This window comes from Hylobates moloch, unplaced genomic scaffold, assembly GCF_009828535.3.
Source record: "Hylobates moloch isolate HMO894 unplaced genomic scaffold, HMol_V3 SCAFFOLD_2, whole genome shotgun sequence".
NCBI lineage: Eukaryota > Metazoa > Chordata > Mammalia > Primates > Hylobatidae > Hylobates > Hylobates moloch.
Genome location: NW_026652277.1, coordinates 91,878,093 through 91,900,881, shown reverse-complemented (window position 1 = coordinate 91,900,881; position 22,789 = coordinate 91,878,093). Strand labels below are relative to the sequence as shown.

At 36.8% G+C, this 22,789-nt stretch overlaps 1 protein-coding gene across 22 annotated transcripts in view; it reads left to right on the top strand.

The window, feature by feature from the left end:
- RIMS1 (regulating synaptic membrane exocytosis 1) overlaps window positions 1-22,789 on the top strand; it is a 515,539-nt gene that overhangs the window by 115,562 nt on the left and 377,188 nt on the right. The window lies entirely within an intron of this gene.

Here is a 22,789-nt window from a genome sequence, read left to right as displayed (position 1 = left end):
ATTCTTATCATGCTCTTCCAGTCTTCATCCTCATGCATTCTTACACATTGATATATTTTACTTTGTTCTTCTCTTGTCCTGAAGTGAATTTTCCGTTCTTCCATATATGAAAAACCATTACTCAAACATTAGATTGCAGTTCACATATAATCTCATCCTCATAATTGGCATTTTGTTCTCTATGATCCACCCTTCTTGGTCATGTTACCAATTTACTACTAATTATATTAGTATTTACTGTTACTGATGCCTTTTTCTCTCTTCTCCCTACTCACCCCCTGCCCCATATACACCTGAATGTGCTCTTTGTTAGGGAAGGAATAATATCTAATGTGATCATATTATATAAACAACAAAGTTTTGCTAAATAATAAGCATAAAAAAGGATGGGGGAAAGGCAAGCATTTATTCCTATAGGTTACTATAGACTAAAACTTTGACTAATCTAATACTGATTTTGATTGTATATTGTATCAAACACCACATATTATGGTTGTCTGCAGCAGTATAAATAGTTTTCTAGGGCTAAGTTTTAATGAATTTGTAGTTTTTGAGGTTTAATGACTATCAGTAACCAGGGACATCCCTGTGATATTTTGGATAGTAGAAGGATCTTATTCTGCTTAAAATGTGGTACAGAACATTCCACAAAATAAATAAGTAAATGAATGAATGATGAGGATGAGGATATGGAAATCCTAAAAAGAGCTGAAAATGTTCATTTTACTTCATATCTCTATAATGTAAGCTGTTCAAATGACTTTAGAAAGTCATCAAGTTAAAACTAAGGACATGGTAGGGGAGAAGTTTGTTAAAGTTTGCCACTGTGTTGGTAAGAAAGCCAAAGATGAGATCTCACACTCCATTTTCTGGCTCTCATCAGTCCGTCTTGCTGCTAAATGCATGCTGAGTTATTACTCATAAAAAAGTTACAAATGGCAGTACGTTAAGAACATAAAGGAAAAAAATGTCAAAAAATAGGAAGTATCAGAACGTTTTTAAAAGTTGCTTGAACTCTGTCCTGGGAGAAGCTGTCTCAGGCTCCAACAGGAGGAAAAGATGTTATTAGCAAAAAAAAAAAAAAAAAAAATTACAAAGTTCTAAAATGTATAGAATATGAAAGATGATGTAGCAGCCGTGGCACCATTATTGTCAGACTTGGCAACAATACCCCAGAAGTCTGGAAAAGGGAAAAAAAAGGTTCAAAATAGCATCCTAAAGATAAAATGTTTAAAAATACCTCAGTGCAACTGGAGAGAACAAAAGACCAAAGTTGCATGGGGTAGGAGTGCGCAGACGCTGCCACAGCGCTCCTATAAGCACATCATCCCAGTCAGGGAAGCGTGCGTGGAAGCCTGAGGAGGTGGCAGTGACAAAGTTGGATTTCACTGAGCAAAGGCAAAAAGCTTGTGCATTCAGAAACAAGAACCCTAGTGATGCCTGTGGAACCCGCAGAGCTGTGTGAACAGGGAACTCAGGGCAGGATCAGGCAGGATGTAATAAAAATAGGATTGGGTAGGATGAGTGATGAGTAGATGAAGTTGAAAGTCAGAAGTACAGGAAAAAAATAGAACTCACCTGGAGTGTTGTTTACCCTTTCATCCAATGAAAGAAAATGGCTAAATCCCATATCAGAAATCCCATAAAGGAATAAAGACTCAGTGGAGTAATTGTCCTTTTACATAGCAGAATCTGTGTGTCTGAAGCTGCCAGTCTCCTTACTTCTGTCTCTATCTCCTGCACCAGTGGGGTCACAGGTATGCTTTCTAGCCACTAATGAAACATCCATTTTTATCTTTTCTCCACAGCAGTCAGCTTACAGTGTGGCCAGATTATAAGAGAATTACCAGAATTCAGTAGCTGAAGTAGGGGGAGAGATGAGGGAGGACTCAAAATAACTTTTAGGGTGATTATGGGGGTGACTGTGATAGGTTGGGTATAGAGGGAATGATTTCATCGACACCCTGATGTGCTTAGAGATCTCTTCATTGTCAGATCTTATGGCTCTTTTCTTGCCTTAATTCTCCTTAATATTTCTGTAGCACTGGACACCCTTACCTAAACTTTTCCTTCCTGAAATGCTCTCCTTTTCTATATTTCTTGGTATCCGATTTTAAGTTCCATAGGGCAGTGATCATGGTTGTCTTACTCCCCACAGTACTTCACAGAATGCCTTCCTGCTTGCCTGAGTGGATGAATACATGAATGAATGAATGAATGAATGAATGAATGACAGTTGAGCCATCTTCCTCAGTATTCCTTTCTATTTTCTCTGACACCTAATTTTCAGCTTACTGAAGTTAACAGATTAAGCTAGCAATGGGTTTCTAGAAAAGAAAAAAAAAAGTTATCAGATATACAATTTTGCTTGCAGGTGTGTGTGTGTGTGTCTGTGTGTCTGTGTGTCCGTGTGTGTGATAAGAACTTATGTAGACTCTCTACGTAAAGTATCCCTGCTATATGACTGTGTCCAAAATGTATGTCTGCAACAAAAGTGGTCAAGTCACCTACTGAATATAGCTATGTACTTTTAATTAACTGTTCACAATGGTCATTCTTTCTCTTCAATTCAATTTTAAGCAATTTGAGGAATGAGGCTAAAGATCATCTTTCTTTTCTTTACCCCTTAGGAACTAATACAGAGCTGATCAGTAAGTATTTGCTGATTAACCAATTGCTGGGAAACAGGTTACTTATTTCAGCTTAAAAATTATTTACTGTTTGAAAAAATTGTGTTTGCTTTCCCTTAAATTCAGGCAAGTGAGTAGACTAAAACCATAATCAGGTACCAGGAAAAACACTGACGTGCCTCTATTACAGTACTTCTGGAATTCAAAGGCCTGTCGTGCTGGTAAAGAAGGCTGTTTTTAACAATATTTGCTTATTCAACTAAAAAACATGCTGGACGGCTATTCTGAGCTTCATACTAGAGATAAAGTAAGGAATTCGATAGTTGGATCTCTCCTGACACGGGGCATGTAGATTAGTGGGAGGCAAAATATGGTTCAGAAACCAAGTAAATGAGATATTTACAAAATTGGAGTTCTATCAATGTAACACAACATATAGTAAATGGAAAGACTGATGTCTTAGTCAATTCAGGTTGCTATGGCAAATTATGATAGAATGGTTGGCTACTAAACTACAGAAATTTATTTTTCACAGTTTTGGAGGCTGGAAGTCCGAGATAATGGTGACAGCATGGTTGGGTTCTGGAAGTGAGGGCTTGCTTTGTGGTTTACAGATGGCCTTCTTGCTTTGCTCTCAAGTGGTGGAGAGCAGAGAGGGGAAGCAAGCTCTCGTGTCCATTCTTATCACAGCACCAATTCCATTCCTAAGGGCTCCGCCCTCATGATCTAATTATGTCCCAGGGGATCCACCTCATCATACCATCCTCTTGGGGATTAATATTTCCACATATGAATGTTGCAGGGGACACAAACATTCATTCCGTTGCAACTTAGTTAGGGTTTTCAAGAATCACCTATTTAGGAAGATAACATTAAAGTTGAGACTTGGAGGGCGGTTCCAAGATGGCCAAATAGGAACAGCTCCAGTCTACAGCTCCCAGCGTGAGCAATGCAGAAGACGAATGATTTCTGCATTTCCAAATGAGGTACCTGGTTCATCTCACTGGGGAGTGTCAGATAGTGGGTGCAGGACAGTGGGTGCAGCGCACTGAGCATGAGCCGAAGCAGGGCGAGGCATCTCCTCACCCGGGAAGCGCAAGGGGTAAGGGAATTCCCATTCCTAGCCAAGGAAAGGGGTGACAGACGGCACCTGGAAAATTGGGTCACTCCCACCCTAATACTGCGCTTTTCCGACGGTCTTAGCAAACGGCACACCAGGAGCTTATATCCCATGCCTGGCTTGGAGGGTCCTACACCAATGGAGCCTCGCTCATTGCTAGCACAGCAGTCTGAGATCAAACTGCAAGGCAGCAGCGAGGCTGGGGGAGGGGCGCCTGCCATTGCTGAGGCTTGAGTAGGTAAACAAAGTGGCTGGGAAGCTCAAACTGGGTGGAGCCCACCACAGCTGGAGGTCTGCCTGCCTCTGTAGACTCCACCTCTGGGGGCAGGGCATAGCCAAACAAAAGGCAGCAGAAACCTCTGCAGACTTAAATGTCCCTGTCTGACAGCTTGGAAGACAGTAGTAGTTCTCCCAGCATGCAGCTTGAGATCTGAGAACGGACAGACTGCCTCCTCAAGTGGGTCCCTGACCCCCAAGTAGCCTAACTGGGAGGCACCCCCCAGTAGGGGCAGACTGACACCTCATACGGCCGGGTACTCCTCTGAGACAAAACTTCCAGAGTAACAATCAGGCAGCAACATTTGCTGTCCACTGATATTCACTGTTCTGCAGCCTCTGCTGCTGGTACCTAGGCAAACAGGGTCTGGAGTGGACCTCCAGCAGACTCCAACAGACCCGCAGCTGAGGGTCCTGACTGTTAGAAGGAAAACTAAAAAACAGAAAGGACATCCACACCAAAACCCCATCTGTACATCACCATCATCAAAGACCAAAGGTAGATAAAACCACAAAGATGGGGAAAAAACAGAGCAGAAAAACTGAAAATTCTAAAACTCAGAGCATCTCTTCTCCTCCAAAGGAATGCAGCTCCTCACTAGCAATGGAACAAAGCCGGACGGAGAATGACTTTGATGAGTTGAGAGAAGAAGGCTTCAGAAGATCAAACTTCTCCGAGCTAAAGGAGGAAGTTCGAACCCATGGCAAAGAAGTTAAAAAACCTTGAAAAAAGATTAGACGAATGGCTAACTAGAATAACCAATGCAGAGAAGTCCTAAAAGGACCTGATGGAGCTGAAAACCATGGCACGAGAACTACGTGACAAATGCACAAGCTTCAGTAGCTGATTCGATCAACTGGAAGAAAGGATATCAGTGATGGAAGATCAACTAAATGAAATGAAGTGAGAAGAGAAGTTTAGAGAAAAAAGAATAAAAAGAAACTAACAAAGCCTCCAAGAAATATGGGACTATGTGAAAAGACCAAATCTACGTCTGATTGGTGTACCTGAAAGTGACGGAGAGAATGGAACCAAGTTGGAAACACTCTGCAGGATATTATCCAGAAGAACTTCCACAATCTAGCAAGGCAGGCCAACATTCAAATTCAGGAAATACAGAGAACACCATAAAGATACTCCTCGAGAAGAGCAACTCCACGACACATAATTGTCAGATTCACCAAAGTTGAAATGAAGGAAAAAATGTTAAGGGCGGCCAGAGAGAAAGGTCGGGTTACCCACAAAGGGAAGCCCGTAAGCCCATCAGACTAACAGCTGATCTCTCGGCAGAAACTCCACAAGCCAGAAGAGAGTGGGGACCAATACTCAACATTCTTAAAGAAAAGAATTTTTAACCTGGAATTTCATATCCAGCCAAACTAAGCTTCATAAGTGAAGGAGAAATAAAATACTTTACAGACAAGCAAATGCCGAGAGATTTTGTCACCACCAGGCCTGTCCTAAAAGAGCTCCTGAAGGAAGCACTAAACATAGAAAGGAACAACTGGTACCAGCCACTGCAAAAACATGTCAAATTGTAAAGACCATCGAGGCTAGGAAGAAACTGCATCAACTAACGAGCAAAATAACCAGCTAACATCATAATGACAGGATCAAATTCACACATAACAATATTAACCTTAAATGTAAATGGGCTAAATGCTCCAATTAAAAGACACAGACTGGCGAACTGGATAAAGAGTCAAAACCCATCAGTGTGCTGTATTCAGGAGACCCATCTCACATGCAGAGACACACATAGACTCAAAATAAAGGGATGGAGGATGATCTACCAAGCAAATGGAAAACAAAAAAAGGCAGGGGTTGCAATCCTAGTCTCTGATAAAACAGACTTTCCACCAACAAAGATCAAAAGAGACAAAGAAGTCCATTACATAATGATAAAGGGATCAGTTCAACAAGAGCTAACTATCCTAAATATATATGCACCCAATACAGGAGCACCCAGATTCATAAGGCAAGTCCTTGGAGACCTACAAAGAGACTTAGACTCCCACACAATAATAATGGGAGACTTTAACACCCCACTGTCAACATTAGACAGACGAAATAGAAAGTTAACAAGGATATCCAGGAATTGAACTCAGCTCTGCACCAAGCGGACCTAATAGACATCTATGGTACTCTGCACCCCAAATCAACAGAATATACATTCTTTTCAGCACCACACCACACATATTCCAAAATTGACCACATAGTTGGAAGTAAAGCACTCATCAGCAAATGTAAAAGAACAGAAATTATAACAAACTGTCTCTCAGACCATAGTGCAATCAAACTAGAACTCAGGATTAAGAAACTCACTCAAAACCGCTCAACTACATGGAAACTGAACAACCTCCTCCTGAATGACTACTGGATAAAATAACAAAATGAAGGCAGAAATAAAGATGTTCTTTGAAACCAACGAGAACAAAGACACCACATACCAGAATCTCTGAGATACATTTAAAGCAGTGTGTAGAGGGAAATTTATAGGACTAAATGCCCACAAGAGAAAGAAGGAAGGATCTAAAATTGACACCCTAACATCACAATTAAAAGAGCTAGAGAAGAAAGAGCAAACCCATTCAAAAGCTAATCGAAGGCAAGAAATAACTAAAATCAGAGTAGAACTGAAGAAGATAGAGACACAAAAAACCCTTCAAAAAATCAATGAATCCGGGAGCTGGTTTTTTGAAAAGATCAACAAAATTGATAGACCACTAGTAAGACTAATGAAGAAAAGAGAGAAGAATCAAATAGACTCAATAAAAAATGATAAAGGGGATATCACCACTGATCCCACAGAAATACAAACTACTATCAGAGAATACTATAAACAACTCTACACAAATAAACTAGAAAATCTAGAAGAAATGGATAAATTCCTCGACACACACACCCTCCCAAGGCTAAAAAAGGAAGAAGTTGAATCTCTGAATAGACCAATAACAGGCTCTGAAATTGAGGCAATAATTAATAGCTTACCAACCAAAAAAAGTCCAGAACCAGACAGATTCACAGCCGAATTTTACCAGAGGTACAAGGAGGAGCTGGTACCATTCCTTCTGAAACTATTCCAATCAATAGAAAAAGAGGGAATCCTCCCTAACTCATTTTATGAGGCCAGCATCATCCTGATACCGAAGCCTGGCAGAGACACAAGAAAAAAAAAAAAAGAGAGAATTTTAGACCAATATCCCTGATGAACATCGATGCAAAAATCCTCAATAAAATACTGGCATACTGAATCCAGGAACACATTAAAAAGCTTATCCACCATGATCAAGTGGGCTTCATCCTGGGATGCAAGGCTGGTTCAACATAGGCAAGTCAATAAACGTAATCCAGCATATAAACAGAAGCAAAGACAAAAACCACATGATTATCTCAATAGATGCAGAAAAGGCCTTTGACAAAATTCAACAATGCTTCATGCTAAAAACTCTCAATAAATTAGGTATTGATGGGATGTATCTCAAAATAATAAGAGCTATTTATGACAAGCCCACAGCCAATATCATACTGAATGGGCAAAAACTGGAAGCATTCCCTTTGAAAACTGGCACAAGACAGGGATGCGCTCTCTCACCACTCCTATTCAACATAGTGTTGGAAGTTCTGGCCAGGGCAATCAGACAGCAGAAGGAAATAAAGGGTATTCAATTAGGAAAAGAGGAAGTCAAATTGTCCCTGTTTGCAGATGACATGATTGTATATCTAGAAAACCCCATCGTCTCAGCCCAAAATATCCTTAAGCTGATAAGCAACTTCAGCAGTCTCAGGATACAAAATCAATGTGCAAAAATCACAAGCATTCTTATACACCAATAACAGACAAACAGAGAGCCAAATCATGAGTGAACTCCCATTCACAATTGCTGCAAAGAGAATAAAATACCTAGGCATCCAACTTACAAGGGATGTGAAGGACCTCTTCAAGGAGAACTACAAACCACTGCTCAACGAAATAAAGGATACAAACAAATGGAAGAACATTCCATATTCATGGGTAGGAAGAATCAATATTGTGAAAATGGCCATACTGCCCAAGGTAATTTATAGATTCAGTGCCATCCCCATCAAGCTACCAATGACTTTCTTCACAGAATTGGAAAAAACTAAAGTTCGTAAGGAACCAAAAAAGAGCCCGCATTGCCAAGTCAATCCTAAGCAGAAAGAACAAAGCTGGAGGCATCACACTACCTGACTTCAAACTATACTTAAAGGCTACAATAACCAAAACAGCATGGTACTGGTACCAAAACAGAGATATTGACCAATGGAATAGAACAGAGCCCTCAGGAATAATGCCACACATCTACAACTATCTGTTCTTTGACAAAACTGACAAAAACAGGAAATGGGGAAAGGATTCCCTATTTAATAAATGGTGCTGGGAAAACTAGCTAGCCATATGTAGAAAGCTGAAACTGGATCCCTTCCTTACACCTTATACAAAAATTAATTCAAGATGGATTAAAGACTTAAATGTTAGACCTAAAATCTTAAAAACCTTAGAAGAAAACCTAGGCAATACCATTCAGGACATAGGCATGCACAAGGACTTCATGTCTAAAACAGCAAAAGCAGTGGAAACAAAAGCCAAAATTGACAAATGGGATCTAATTAAACTAAAGAGCTTCTGCACAGAAAAAGAAACCACCATCAGAGTGAACAGGCAACCTACAGAATGGGAGAAAATTTTTGCAATCTACTCATCTGACAAAGGACTAATATCCAGAATCTACAATAAACTCAAACAAATTTACAAGAAAAAAATAAATAACCCCATCAAAAAGTGGACGAAGGATATGAACACACACTTCTCAAAAGAAGACATTTATGTAGCCAAAAGACACATGAAAAAATGCTCATCATCACTGGCCATCAGAGAAATGCAAATCAAAACCACAGTGAGATACCATCTCACACCAGTTAGAATGGCCATCATTCAAAAGTCAGGAAACAACAGGTGCTGGAGAGGATGTGGAGAAATAGGAACACTTTGACACTGTTGGTGGGACTGTAAACTAGTTCAACCATTGTGGAAGTCAGTGTGGCGATTCCTCAGGGATCTAGAACTAGAAATACCAGTTGACCCAGCCATCCCATTACTACGTGTATACCCAAAGGATTATAAATCATGCTGCTATAAAGATATATGCACACGTATGTTTATTGCGGCACTATTCACAATAGCAAAGACTTGGAACCAACCCAAATGTCCAACAATGATATACTGGATTAAGAAAATGTGGCACATATACACCATGGAATACTATGCAGCCATAAAAACTGATGAGTTCGTGTCCTTTGTAGGGACATGGATGAAACTGGAAAACATCATTCTCAGTAAACTATCGCAAGGACAAAAAACCAAACACCGCATGTTCTCACTCATAGGTGGGAATTGAACAATGAGAACTCATGGACACAGGAAGGGGAACATCACATTCCGGGTACTGTTGTGGGGTGGGGGGTGGGGGGGCGGGGACAGCATTAGGAGATATACCTAATGCTAAATGACGAGCTAATGGGTGCAGGAAATCAACATGGCACATGGATACATATGTAACAAACCTGCACATTGTGCACATGTACCCTAAAACCTAAAGTATAATAAAAAAAAAAAAAAAGAATACTAGCCACTCTTTTAAAATGTTATCACTGAGTACCTGCTCTATGTGATACTACTGATTACTGTATCTGTTTTCTTTTAATTCCAAGATATTCCAGATTCATTTTCTAACTAAAGTTGTAGTGAATGTGATAGAATAGATGATTCAGTCACTCTAATTTGGCTACATTCATAAGAATATGCCCATAGATAGATAAAAGTTAATGATCTTGCCCCATATTTCATCATAAAGAGTTGGCTCACTTTAGATTGAAATTGTCTCTTACTTCTCCCTCCAAGAAGGCATTCTATGTGAGACCATAATTTTTTTAAACAGTAATCTTAATAAATGTGTTTCCTTCTGTTGAAAGTAAAGAATTCACATGTTTATATTGAAAGAACTTGTTGTTTAGTGCAAATATACTAGAAGCTTTCAAAATGCGATTATAGGGGCTTTGGGTATTGAAGCTGACAGATGTTGATGAACAGTATTTGCCAGTGATATACTCAATTTGGTATACAACAACTCTTTTTAAACATTTATCAGATCTATACTATTTTCCATATGCTTGGAGTATACAAAGGTAAATATGATGCAGTCCCTGTCCTTAGATCCTTATCTAGATGAACAGATAATAGCAGCAGCATGTAGTAAGTTATGTGTAAAACTTAATCCCAGTATACCTGGTGCACAAAGAAAGAACACAGTGTTAGTTGGTGTTATGTTTGTCTAGGAGTAGTAATAACAACAGAATACCCCAAATAACAAGATCAAAATTTATTTTTCTCTCAGGTCTAACAAGGGTACAGTAGGAAGTGTGTGGTGCCTCACCAGGTCCAGACCTCAGGCTTATCTCCTGTCCTATTACTCCCCTGTTTGTGGCTTTCATTCCCAAGCTCTCCCATGGTCCCAAATGGCTACTGGTATACAGTTAGGTCTGCATGGAGCCATCAGAAAGCAGGAAGGGGAGAATGCAGAACTCACTCTCACCTTTGAGGAGTAAGTCCCAGAAGTTGTACCTAGTACATTGGCACGTATCCCATTGACTAAAAAGTGGCCCCATGGCCATCCTGCATATACTGAGAGTTTGAAAATACAATTTTTTTTCCAAGCAGTTTTATCCTCAAGTAGAATGATAGGTTATCTTGTTATGAAAGAGAGAAAGAATGGATATTAGGAAACAACTAAGTATAATAAAATCCCACCCAGCTAGGAGTGAAAGTGAAAAGAACTATCAAGTGTTAATAATAAAATGATAATATTAGTGTGTGATGTTTTAACTTGAAGCTATATTGTTTTTCAAAAAATATTTACAGAAAATTTATAGTTTAATTGAAAACTCACTGGAACAAACTTGCAGCCATTGACAGCAAAACGTGTAAGTTGTTTACACGTAAAGGTGGAGCATGCTGCAGGGGTATCTTAGCAGTTCTCCTGGCAAGATGGAATCCCCTGTTCCCCTTGTTCAAACTTGGGTGTTATCATTATTATCTTCCCCAAATTATTACATGTAAATTCTGATGTGAAAGCGAAAAACTTATAAGGAGAGTAGGTGATCCACCTTTCTAACATATTCTAATACATTAGGTACATTTATATTACCTATTTGTTGTAGTATAGAAGAAAGAGTATTCAATACCTTAGTGTATTGTTGTTAACTTCAGACAAAATATGTAAGCTCCTTAAGCATTAAATAATTAGGCAATTAGTGTCCTAAATGCTTTACATTATGCAGAAAACCTTGGCGAATGGTTAAGTATGTTTAAGAAGATTTTAGTCGTGTTTGATGAAATTCGTTCGAGATTTTTGGATAGGCTTTAAATTCTTTATTTTTTTTCCCATTTAAAATATTGAAACAAAGACTCTCACTATCTGAAAATTTACTATCGAACCCATTTTCTGGAACACATTAGGTGCAAATAAAGAGGAATGCCTCAAATGAATGAATCCTAAAGCAGGAGGACACAGTGGGGAGGAGACTGACTAGAAAGGCAGAGGGTTTTTTCATAATGTATTCTTAATGTAATATGAATATCCAAAGATGATTTTTATAAGTGACATTAAACACACACATCCAGATACATATAAATGTACAGATTTTAGTCCTTTCATTCCCTTACCTTTGACTGCTTACTCGTGTATGAGTTCTCCATCTGTGGAAAGAGTTGAGAATTGCAGGCTGTTTCTGTTTGAAGTGATTTTTGAATTATTTTGCTTTCTACAGAGAAATTCGACAAAGGAAAAAAATAGTCATTTACTCTTAACTGGGAAGCTTTTCAATGTGATTTAAATTACCCAAATCATGCAAAAAACTCATTTACACTCTGAAAGAGCAAGAAAAGTATTGTTAAACGTTTGATTTGATAGCTAACATATACATTTTAGGTCTAATTTATGATATAGAACAGTGTCATACTTACGTGTTTTAAATAAATAGCACAGTAGCTTTCTAATGTAATTGAAGTTGTTAACACACTTGATAGTTTTAAATAATTCATATGTAATTCCAATAACTTAAATTGTTACAATATTTTGTAGTTTTAGGGTTTTTTTGTTATTATTTTAAAGTATCTAAAATTCACTCTCAAGAAATCTAGATTTGCATTATATTTCCTGTAGGAAAATGTGACCTTATTTGATAAAACTTTTTTTCTAGTCAATGTTTTAAAAAATAGAGAAAGAGAAAAACTTTCAGTAATTATTACGTTATTTGAGATATGGGAGACATAGCTTTGTGATCTTTTTTAATTTGTAAGTTTTTTTTCATTCCTATACTATTTGTAGCTAAGTCAAGAATTTCATTGATTTGGATTAGACAGAATTATTACATAGTATCGTTATACTATGCAGGTATCTTGTTTGTGTAAAATATTGAAACCAAATTTATTTCATGCTGAATTTATAGAGATATTTACTTCATAGAGATATTAACTCACAGAGATATTTAAATAAATACACTTTAAATGTACTAAATAGTATTTAATAAGAATCAAGTGTTAAGCACATGATATGTTTCAGACACTATACTGAAAATTTTATGTAAGCTAACATGGGAAAGGTTAACTCCTTCAAAGATCATGTCCATCTAGGAGATGAGAAGACTGTGTCTTAATAAGGTGAAACTACAAAGCTTTAGTGTCTCAATAACTTATCACAAAAATCAGCCTATAAAAGATGATTTTAATGTACTAATTAGCTTTGAAGGAAATCTACAGGTGAACTTACGAAGCAAAGTTCCTTTACTTGCCTCTCAAACATTTCTCTTACTACATCTCTCTTTCTGCCCACAGGCTTTTTATTTTATTTTCTTAACTCTTTCTTCCTTCTTGGCTCCTTTGTTCCTCATTGTAATGTATGCCCATGTTCTTCTGTTCCTAGGATTTCTCTACAAATTCTCATTTTTACTCTTATTGTTGTTTTCTCTGGCAAGATGCACTCCTACTTCTGAATCTAATAGACTTTGACTTTATCAAAATTTACACATCATCTCTTAGTCTTAGTATCTTCATTTGTGAAATGGAGATGCCAATCCTGACCTCATAAGGTTATTATGAAGATTAAATGAAATAATGAATGTAAAATGTTTGACATATACAAGGCACTCAAAGAATATTTGTTATTTGTATTAAAATGTGGCTCCCAGGATTTCACCTAATATCACTGTCAATATATTTAGTCAGCAATGGGCTCTTGAAATTTTCTCAGCTTTCAGGGGTCTGCAGGTCATCTCCACTTGATGATCACTAGGCTACAAATAATATCTCCACCAGCTTTCAACTTAATAAAGCCCAAATAACTTAAAGTCAAATGACATACTTACAAAGCCTACTCTAAAACAAGCAAATATTGGGCACTGTTCCATGTATTATCAATTTAAGTCTCATAGTACTTTCCTATTTTTTCTGAATAGAATGGTAATAAATTGAAATTTAGAACAACTGACTTGTCCAATGTCATGTAAATAATATATTAAATAATATATAGTAGAGCAGAGATTTGAAATCAGTTTCTTAAAATCTGTTTTTTGTTTTTTTTTTTTTTTTTGAGGCAGAGTCTCTCTGTTGCCCAGCCTGGAGTGCAATGGCACTATCTCAGCTCACAGCAACCTCCGCCTCCTGGGTTCAAGTGATTCTCCAGCCTCAGCCTCCTGAGTAGCTGGGACTACAGGCTTCTGCCACCATACCCGGCTAATTTTTGTATTTTTAGTAGAGACAGGGTTTCACCATGTTGGCCAGGCTGGTCTCGAACTCCTGACCTCAAGTGATCTGCCCGTCTTGGCCTCCCAAGTGCTGGGATTACAGACATGAGCCACCACACCTGGCCAAAGTCTGCATTGCTTTTTTGCCACATGCTGCTTATATTTGTTTTAGACTTTTACAGACATTTGCTCCTTTGAGTTTGGTTTTTCCCCAAGGATCCTTCTTTGTGATGGTAAGTAGGGCAGCTTCACACTCACACATAGGGTGAAGAAGTGAAGGGATTTACTCACATAGGTGGAAGAGCTGAAATTTAAAAACAGGTTAATCTACTTCAGTATCCTGCCTCTGCTGCTTCTCTAAAATGAAGCTGGTAGTTTGCAAAATATTTATATATTGCTAGATAATACTCTAACTATAATGTGATATAAGTAATATACCACACACCATTATTCTACCTATAATGGAATGTGTGCCCATACTGCACACATAGTGCACACAGTTGCACTAATTTTCCAAAATAATATTTTGTCTAGTAGAACTCCCAGTTGAGTTGATGGCTAGGACCTTTTTATACTAGTTATCTATTGCTTCACCCGCATAAATTACCCCTAAATGTAATGTCTTCAAACAACTATAATTGTCTCTTATATCTCATGGCTTCTATAGGTCAGGAATTTGAGAAAAATTTCTATGAGTGTTCAGGCTTGGATTCTTTCATGAGGTTACAGTCAGATGTCAGCTGATGCTATATTCAACTAAAGACTTGACTAGTGCTGGAAGATTCGCTTCCAAAGTGATTCACTGATATGACGGGCAACTTGGTGCTGGAAAAGGTCATCCTTCTACAGATGGATCTCTCTATGGAGCCACTTGTGTATCCTCCCAAGATGGCAGCTAACCTCCTCTAGAGCAAGAAACCCAAGAAATCAAGGCAGAAGCTGCAATGTCTTTATGACCCAGACTTAGAAATTGCATACTGTCACTTCCTTCATATTTTATTAGCCTTACAGACCAGCCCTGCTTCAATGCGGAGAAGGTCTAGATAGAGCCCGAATTTTACTGGTGTGGATTTTCAGTGGCTATCATGGAGGTTGGCTACCACATTTCAAGAAAAACAGCAACATTTTATTATTTGTTCAGCATAGAGAGGCAGTGTATTGGGTCTGAAAGAGCACAGATGTTGAATCTGATGGCTCTACTTTCCACCTCAGATTTATCACATACTAGCTGGTGGCCTATAGTATATTATATCTAAATTCCCTTTTACAAAACTTTGGTGATTCTTTATTGTCAATTGAGCAATGTATAAACACCATAGCCTCGCATTGTAGACTCAAAAATTCTGTCCCTAATGTATTCTTCTCCCCCTGCACCCCCCCCAATTTTTTTTTTCAAACTATTCTTTTTGACTAGGGAGGAATCTGCCAATGTGGAGTCCATTTGGGTTTTTGGAACTCTTCAAACCTCACAAATTATGTAAAATAACGCATATAGGAATATGTCCTTTGTTTCTAGAGAAATTTGCCCAGATTTTCTACCATTCCTTTCTTCTAGGAACAACTTAAATGAAAACTTATACATGAAAACCTTATCTAATCAACAGATAGGAAGATCATTTCCACCATCACCTCAAACAACCCCTCAAAAAATTAAATAGTATTTTGTTTTCACTATGTAGTGGCACTTTTTGTATACTGCCTTGTATCACCATTTTATAAGTTCATTTCATATCTCTTCAAAAGACTTTTAAAGCCCTTGAGGGCAAAAGTCATTTCTAAATTGCTTTTGATTCTCCCAAGACTTTTGATTTTCTAATTCAAATAAAATGTGTTCATATTAGAAAACTTGGAATGTATAGAAAATCAGGTGGGAAAATCATTTTCATCCATCATCTGCAGTTTAAGCTCTAAATTCAATGAGAAAAATGAAGAACAAAACAATAATGAAATTTTAATCACATGTGCATATAAATATGAATGATTTAAAATGTACTAATATATTAATATTGGCAAAATTATTTGGACAGGCAAGATTTTTTTTATTGTGTAATGTGACTCCTTAATTTTCTATGCATTCTAAGACCAAATTGGCATTCTTCTGGTTTATTGGCTGCTACACAAACTCTATCTTACATCAGAAACAGATGAACCCAGAACCTGAGCCCAGGAGGCCTTGTGGTTCATTAGCCTGGAAGACTTGAATTGCCAAATAGGTCATGTGGCCCTGTGGCTGGGGCAAACAATTTTTGTCTCTCTGAAAGGGCAACCACAAGAATGAGCTATACAAAATGATCAATTTGACCACATCTCTACCACCAAAACTCTTAAAAATTAATATGACACATATAACAGGTACTTCTTGGGAATGCCCTCAGAGAATGTAAATAATGTATATCAAAGCAGGTTTATTATTTGCTGATAACAATCTAATATAAATATTCCCTTTTTACATGACCTGTAGTCCTATCTCCCTATCAAGTTCTTGGAAATGAACTAAAGGAATACTCTACACTTAGAAATGTATACTTGCCTCTCTCTTCATTTAAAAAAAAAGCCCTAAGAAATTTCATTGGTCTCAGCCTCTTTCATAGATAGCTTCTTACTGTCATAAAGTTGTCACCTGAGACTATATCCCATGCCTTAATTAATCCAATAACAACAGTTTCAGTTTTTATGGTTTTTTTTTTATGGGAGTATAGGAGAAATTAGAAACTCAAGGATTATCAGATTTACTTTGCATGATTTAGATTTTGGATACTTATCTAATAGATTTTCATGGTAGCATCAATAATAATAGTCTTGATTGTTGTCTTTTGCTATGCTGTTGAGGCATTAAGTATATTGGAGACATCCGTTTTCATTTCCATGTGTATTTGTTTTTGCTCTGTAAGAACAGTGTGCAAAATTACTTATCTTAAGAATTCAGATTAAAGAAAAGCCTAATCAAACTGATATGTACCAGGTTGTATAGGCTATCAAATTGTTATTAAATGGAGGGAAACATATTCTGAATTCTGACTGGATGTGTTAAGTACAATGATTATTTGATTTAGCCAAGCAGTCAACAATAACTGGTCTTATCTAGTCATGCAATATTAATTTAGTAAAAAGAATCATGTAGCCCAGTGCAATTCTTAACCTTTTGGTCATAATATTTCTAATGTAACATTTCTAAAAGAATATTTCATAAGAAATAAATATTTAGTTATGTTTGTTAAACTAGTAAATACACTGACCTAAGAAGTCTATGTAATTATTTGGTTACCATAACTTAACTATGTAGATATTTCTTGTAAATATTTAATTTTTAATATCTGTAACAACCTAAAAATTTGAAAATATATTTTGCAGTGTGAAATTTCATATGGAATTTGGAAATCTACAATCTGCCAGATAGGCCAACAATGGAAGCTGAGTAATGTTTGACAGTCTTGTCCTAAATCAATACCATTTTCAACATGATGGAAAATGAAATGCTTCCTTTTTCAGCTTCTGCATTATCACATTGGTGATGAGTCAACACACCTTTCTACCAAACTCCCTGCTAAAAAGACAAATGAAAGCATGGATGTCTTTCAGTTATTTTAGTTGAATTTCCTTAGATTAAAATAGGATATTTCTTAAAATATTTTAGGGACTAAAAGTACTCAGAAGTATTCAGAATATATATTTATTTTACCAAACATACAGACTCTTAAAATCATCTGGATGCTGAAAGAAAAGTCTGTGTAAAGATGGAGATTCAATAAACATACATGTATTGTGCACCTTCTGTGTGCTCATCTTCCCTTTATATTCTGCAGAACCAGTTGGACACTAGCTTTACTTATAGTCAGAAATATGCCATAGTGGTACTGAAGAAAATGGATAATCAAGTTGTTCAGACTTTTGTCTTCTCATATCTGACATTAAAGTTTTTACTGAAGTTTAAAGAGTTTGCTTGGTAACCACAGTTCATGTAAAAAGGGAATATGGAAAAGAGTTTTGCTTGGAAACTCTTTAAGCTTCAGTAAATAAAATCCAAGAGGAATTTTTGCCTTATTATTTTCTATGATGTGGCTTTATCCTGCCACCTCTCTTTCTGCATTTTATGTACAAAAGTCTCAGTAAAACTATTGAAGTTTTTGGTCAAATGCAGCAAACACTTGGATCAAATGCAGAAAAAATACTTTGTGATTTTTATAAGTTAGATAAGTAGCTCTCCATATAATTTTCATGTTAAGTTATAAATAATAGTTTCTACATACCGTAGTCTGAATGTGTCTCCTCACAAATTTATATTCATTGCCAATGTAAGAGGTTGGGCCTTTAGGAGGTGATTAAGTCATGAGAAATTAGGGCCATTACAAAAGAGGCTGAGTGAAGGTGCCTTGCCCCTCTGCCATGTGAGGACACAGCAAGAAGGTGACATCCAGAAGGAACAGGGTCCTCACTAGACACTGAATTTGTTAGCATCATGATATTGGACTTCCCAGCCTCTAGAACTGTGAGAAATAAATTTCTGTTGTTTATAAATTATCCAGTATAGAATATTTTGTTATGTAAGTCTGAACACGCTAAGACTTTCTGCAAGGTAGCATCAAAATCTTTGAAGTAGTGAGACGAAGGTGGGAGATGGAGGAATACAAAAACATCTGTCCCTTATGCTCAAACGCTCTAGCTCCTGGCATCTTATTATCTCCAAAATTAAGATATTAAGCAATTCCAAAGATGTAGCTAATGTAAGTTACTGCTGTTATATTTGTTGAGTGATGTCATACTTAGGCAAAGCAGGTAGATACATCAATTAACATTGTCACATAAAAAGAGAACATGTGAGCGAATGGGAACTAGAAATGCTATATTTCAAAGAAGGGACAAGATGCACGTAGAGAACAATCTAGATATGATTTGGCCTCGAGAAGTCACGTGCAAGGAAGGATCCGAGATACCAAAGGAAGACTAAAGGAAATCAATGTCAAAAGTTTATTCAGGGCCAGACCATGTCATAGATATGAATGTTCTTTAATTTCAAGATACGGACCAGTGCTTTTCAATCTTTAATGAACATATAAATCACCTTAGGGTTTTAGCTAAAATGTAGATTTTGATTCATTAGCATGTGGTGGTGCCCAAGATTCTGCATGTCTAACAAGCTTCAGGTAATGTGATGCTGTGGGTCTTTGGACTACATTTTGATGTAGCTATTGGTTGCTAAAATTATTTTACTTGATTCAGAGAGACTTTTCCCTCTATTAGTTAATAAAGAGACTTTTTCTATAATTTTGGCAGAATATACTTTTGACCTTTTATTTTTACTTAAGCTGTTGTAGTGTTAGGACTATCATAATGAATGTTTGAAAGTAAAGTAATGTATTAAAACATAATGGAATCTAGATGTGTTATGTTAAAATTTATAATTACAATGACATTTTTCCATAGTTTTTTTGCATTAATTTGCCATGTCATAGGCCATCATTTATTTCTATGATTATAAAATAATATGAATTTTAAAAGATACACTACACAATTACATTTTAATTATTATAATAAATTTGAGATTTAGTTTTTAAATGGAATTTTTAATGTTATATTCACTTTTCTAAAATTTTAAATGATGTAAAGAAATCTTTAAATTCAAAATCCATGTGATCTTTTTAAACAACACAATTATGCCATATAAATAGAAAGGAAAAATTTAAGAGACATTACTTTCAATTGATAACTTTTATTTCCATTCTATTTTCACCAAAATAGATCACAGATCAAAGAAAGGTTTAGTTCAAACTCTCTTTGTCTTACTGTTCTGTTGTTAGGAAAGATGGCACACAAAAGAGCACAGAAGAAATTGAAACATACTTTCTATGGATTTTTAACTTTGGTTCTATTATTTGTCTACCATCCCTTTCTAACAAATCTCATGTGAAGGCTTTGAGGTCTTCTTGTTAGAATAAAAACAAATAAGTAAAATAAATACAACACATGGCATGACAGTTTTTAACATTATATCTTGTAATTATGAAACTTTCTTTTGCAAACCTTTAGTTTACCTGTGATCACTCCCATGTGACCCAAGATTACACAGATGGTCATAAATAGCAATAAGAACAAACTATAAGATGACAGCTTGAAGCTACATTAAAAGAAGTGCTAAAAGAAGAGATATCACCTCTGATTTTCTGTCTGAGGGAAGTGTGGGGATTTTAGTTCCACCACTTCCTGTATATATTTAGCAGTATATAAATGATTAAACAATACTTCTGTCAGAGCCCCTACCCCATTCTTTATATCTCAACTCATCCACCCAAGAAAGCATTTTCATTTATAGCTTAGAATAGCAGTTTATACTTGAGTATAATTTGCTAGTGATTCCAAATAAGGAAGTGTTATTCTTGCAACTGGGATTAAAAATATAGAAAATGTTTCTCAATATAGGAAAGTAATTATAGAACTCAGATTCTCTTGAATTGATGTAAACTAAAATCCGGGGGAAATAGTTGGATAGGAAAAAATTTCATATGAGTAAACACTCAGAAAGCAATAAAAACAAACCTACGGCATTATGGTCCAGCTTCTGAAGTATGTGGTGGTTAATGCCAGGCAGAGGTAAAAGCTCCTCTGAATGTCAGTATGATTCACTTGTGGTGAAATCCTGAAATCCTTACATTTCAACATCTATTTATTTCTATTTAGTTCTTTATTTATTTATTACTCAAATATCTATTACTTGAACATTTATTAGATGCACAGCAATATACTCTGTTATTAAGGATGAGAAAAAGCAGATTAGAAGAAAAAGGCTTTGCCTTTGAAGCTGTAATAATAGAGATGGAAATAATAAGCATACATAAAATAATTAGAATGCATAAGCAAAGTTTTATAATATAATATAAAGTATTGGCTTTAAGAGAAAACAATGAGGAATATATTCAAGGAAGTCTTCTTGTAGAGGGTCATACTGGAGACTAATGATGCATGTATATCAGGGGAAAGGAAGGAATGCAGGGTCTAAAGAACGTAAGCAAAGTTGTATAGGAGAGAGTGAGAGGTGTGTGTGTGTAGGGGTGTGTGTTTGTGGGGAAGTATGTATGCATGGAAATGTGTGCATGTGTGAGGGTATTTCCGTGTGACCTTAGAAACAATGAATCACCCATAATTAAACAGAAAGAATGGAATGTATGAGAGGACCAAAAATACAGCAAGAACCGATTCGTTGTCAGTTAAAAGTACTGTCTTCCTCAGTTGTTTCATGTGTGAATTTCCAGACTCCTCAAATAGACTTTAGCTTCCTGGAGCTCTCTCTGCAGTACTCACATTATACTGATATATATGGGTTTAAGTTTGGCTTGTCCTAGAGTACTGGGCTCTTTCATTTTAGCTGGAAATGAATGGTATCTAGGAGAGAAGACAGGATACCCCTGGCACATCATGGATTTATATTTATTCATGAGGGTTTGTTTAAGAGGAGTTCTGTCTGTATAAATCCTCTGTAAATAAAAATGCTGTATTGCATTTCAATCAGATTTCACCCCCACTCCTTAAAAAGAAATGTAGAATTTTAAAAAATAAAATGTGTGAAATAAATTCACAATGGGAAGTAGACCATGAAAGAGTGGTATCTGAATAAAAGATCTTGTATGTAAAATTCTGTGATCTATATGTCTGATTATTTCTATCCTCTATCTCACGTGACCATTTATGCATTTATTCAGAAGGATCTACGTGCCCTTATTAGTGACACAACTCCTATTCTCAAATAGCATTTGCCTCGTAGGGGGAAACAGACATGTGGACACCTAACTCAATCTAATAAGACACTGGCTATGTGGGAGCACTGAAGGGTACATAAAAAATACCAGGGAGTTCTAAAGAAGAAATAACTAGCCAGGCCTGCAGGGATTTGTGCAGATGGGATGACAAAAGATTGAGAAAGATTTGCAGAGGAGGGACACTGGAATTGGGTCCTAAAAGATAAGTAGACATTTTTCAGGAAGTGAAGAAGAAAATGAACATTCCAGGCTTGCCTGACCCTCCCGTTTCTTTGTAACTGGCTGTTGCATTTTCCAGAATTCATCTTTGTATTTCTTTGTTCACCTTAGATCTACAGTTTAAAAAACAAAATCATGGCTGCCTAGTTACCTTCTGTTCACTAACCATCCAAATTAAAGCCCTCTTGACAAGTTGCATGTTACAGTATGCTAACCTCAGTGGCAGTGTGGGGGGGTTATGCGTGGGCATCTTGCCCTTATTCCACCAAATAAGCTCCTGCCTATTGCTTGCCCTACCCTGGGCATGTAATTGTTTCATGTTAATTACCTAATAAACAATCATTTACATCTATACTTATCACATCGTGTGCCTCTTTTCAAAAACAAATTTCAGTGGTCATCTCTTCCAAAATTGCCAATTTTTTTTTTTTTTTTAGACCGAGTTTTGCTCTTGTTGCCCAGGCTGGAGTAGTGCAAAGGTGTGATCTCGGCTCACTGCTACCTCCGCCTCCCAGGTTCAAGCGATTTTCCTGCCTCAGCCTCCCAAGTAGCTGGAATTACAGGCAGGCGCCACTACATCCGGCTAATTTTTGTGTTTTTAGTAGAGACGGGGTTTCACCACGTTGGCCAGACTGGTTTCAAACTCCTGACCTCAGGTAATCCACCCGCCTCAGCCTCCCAGAGTGCTGGGATTACAGGTGTGAGCTACCGTGCCCGGCCATGTTCTTTATTTTGTTGTTTGGCATGAACATTCCTTTCTACGAGTGTAACAGTGACTAAAGAAAAACCATTAGGAAATTAAAGAACAACAACTCTGAGAGGGTTGGTTTATGGACATTTTTTAAAAAAAATTTTACTGCCCGTAGCCTGTTTGAATAGTAACTAGTATTGTAATTTAGTCTTTTTCTATATAAATGATAATTTGGTGTTGGGTAGGCACGGATGTCTACAAAATGAGGAAAATCAAATGATA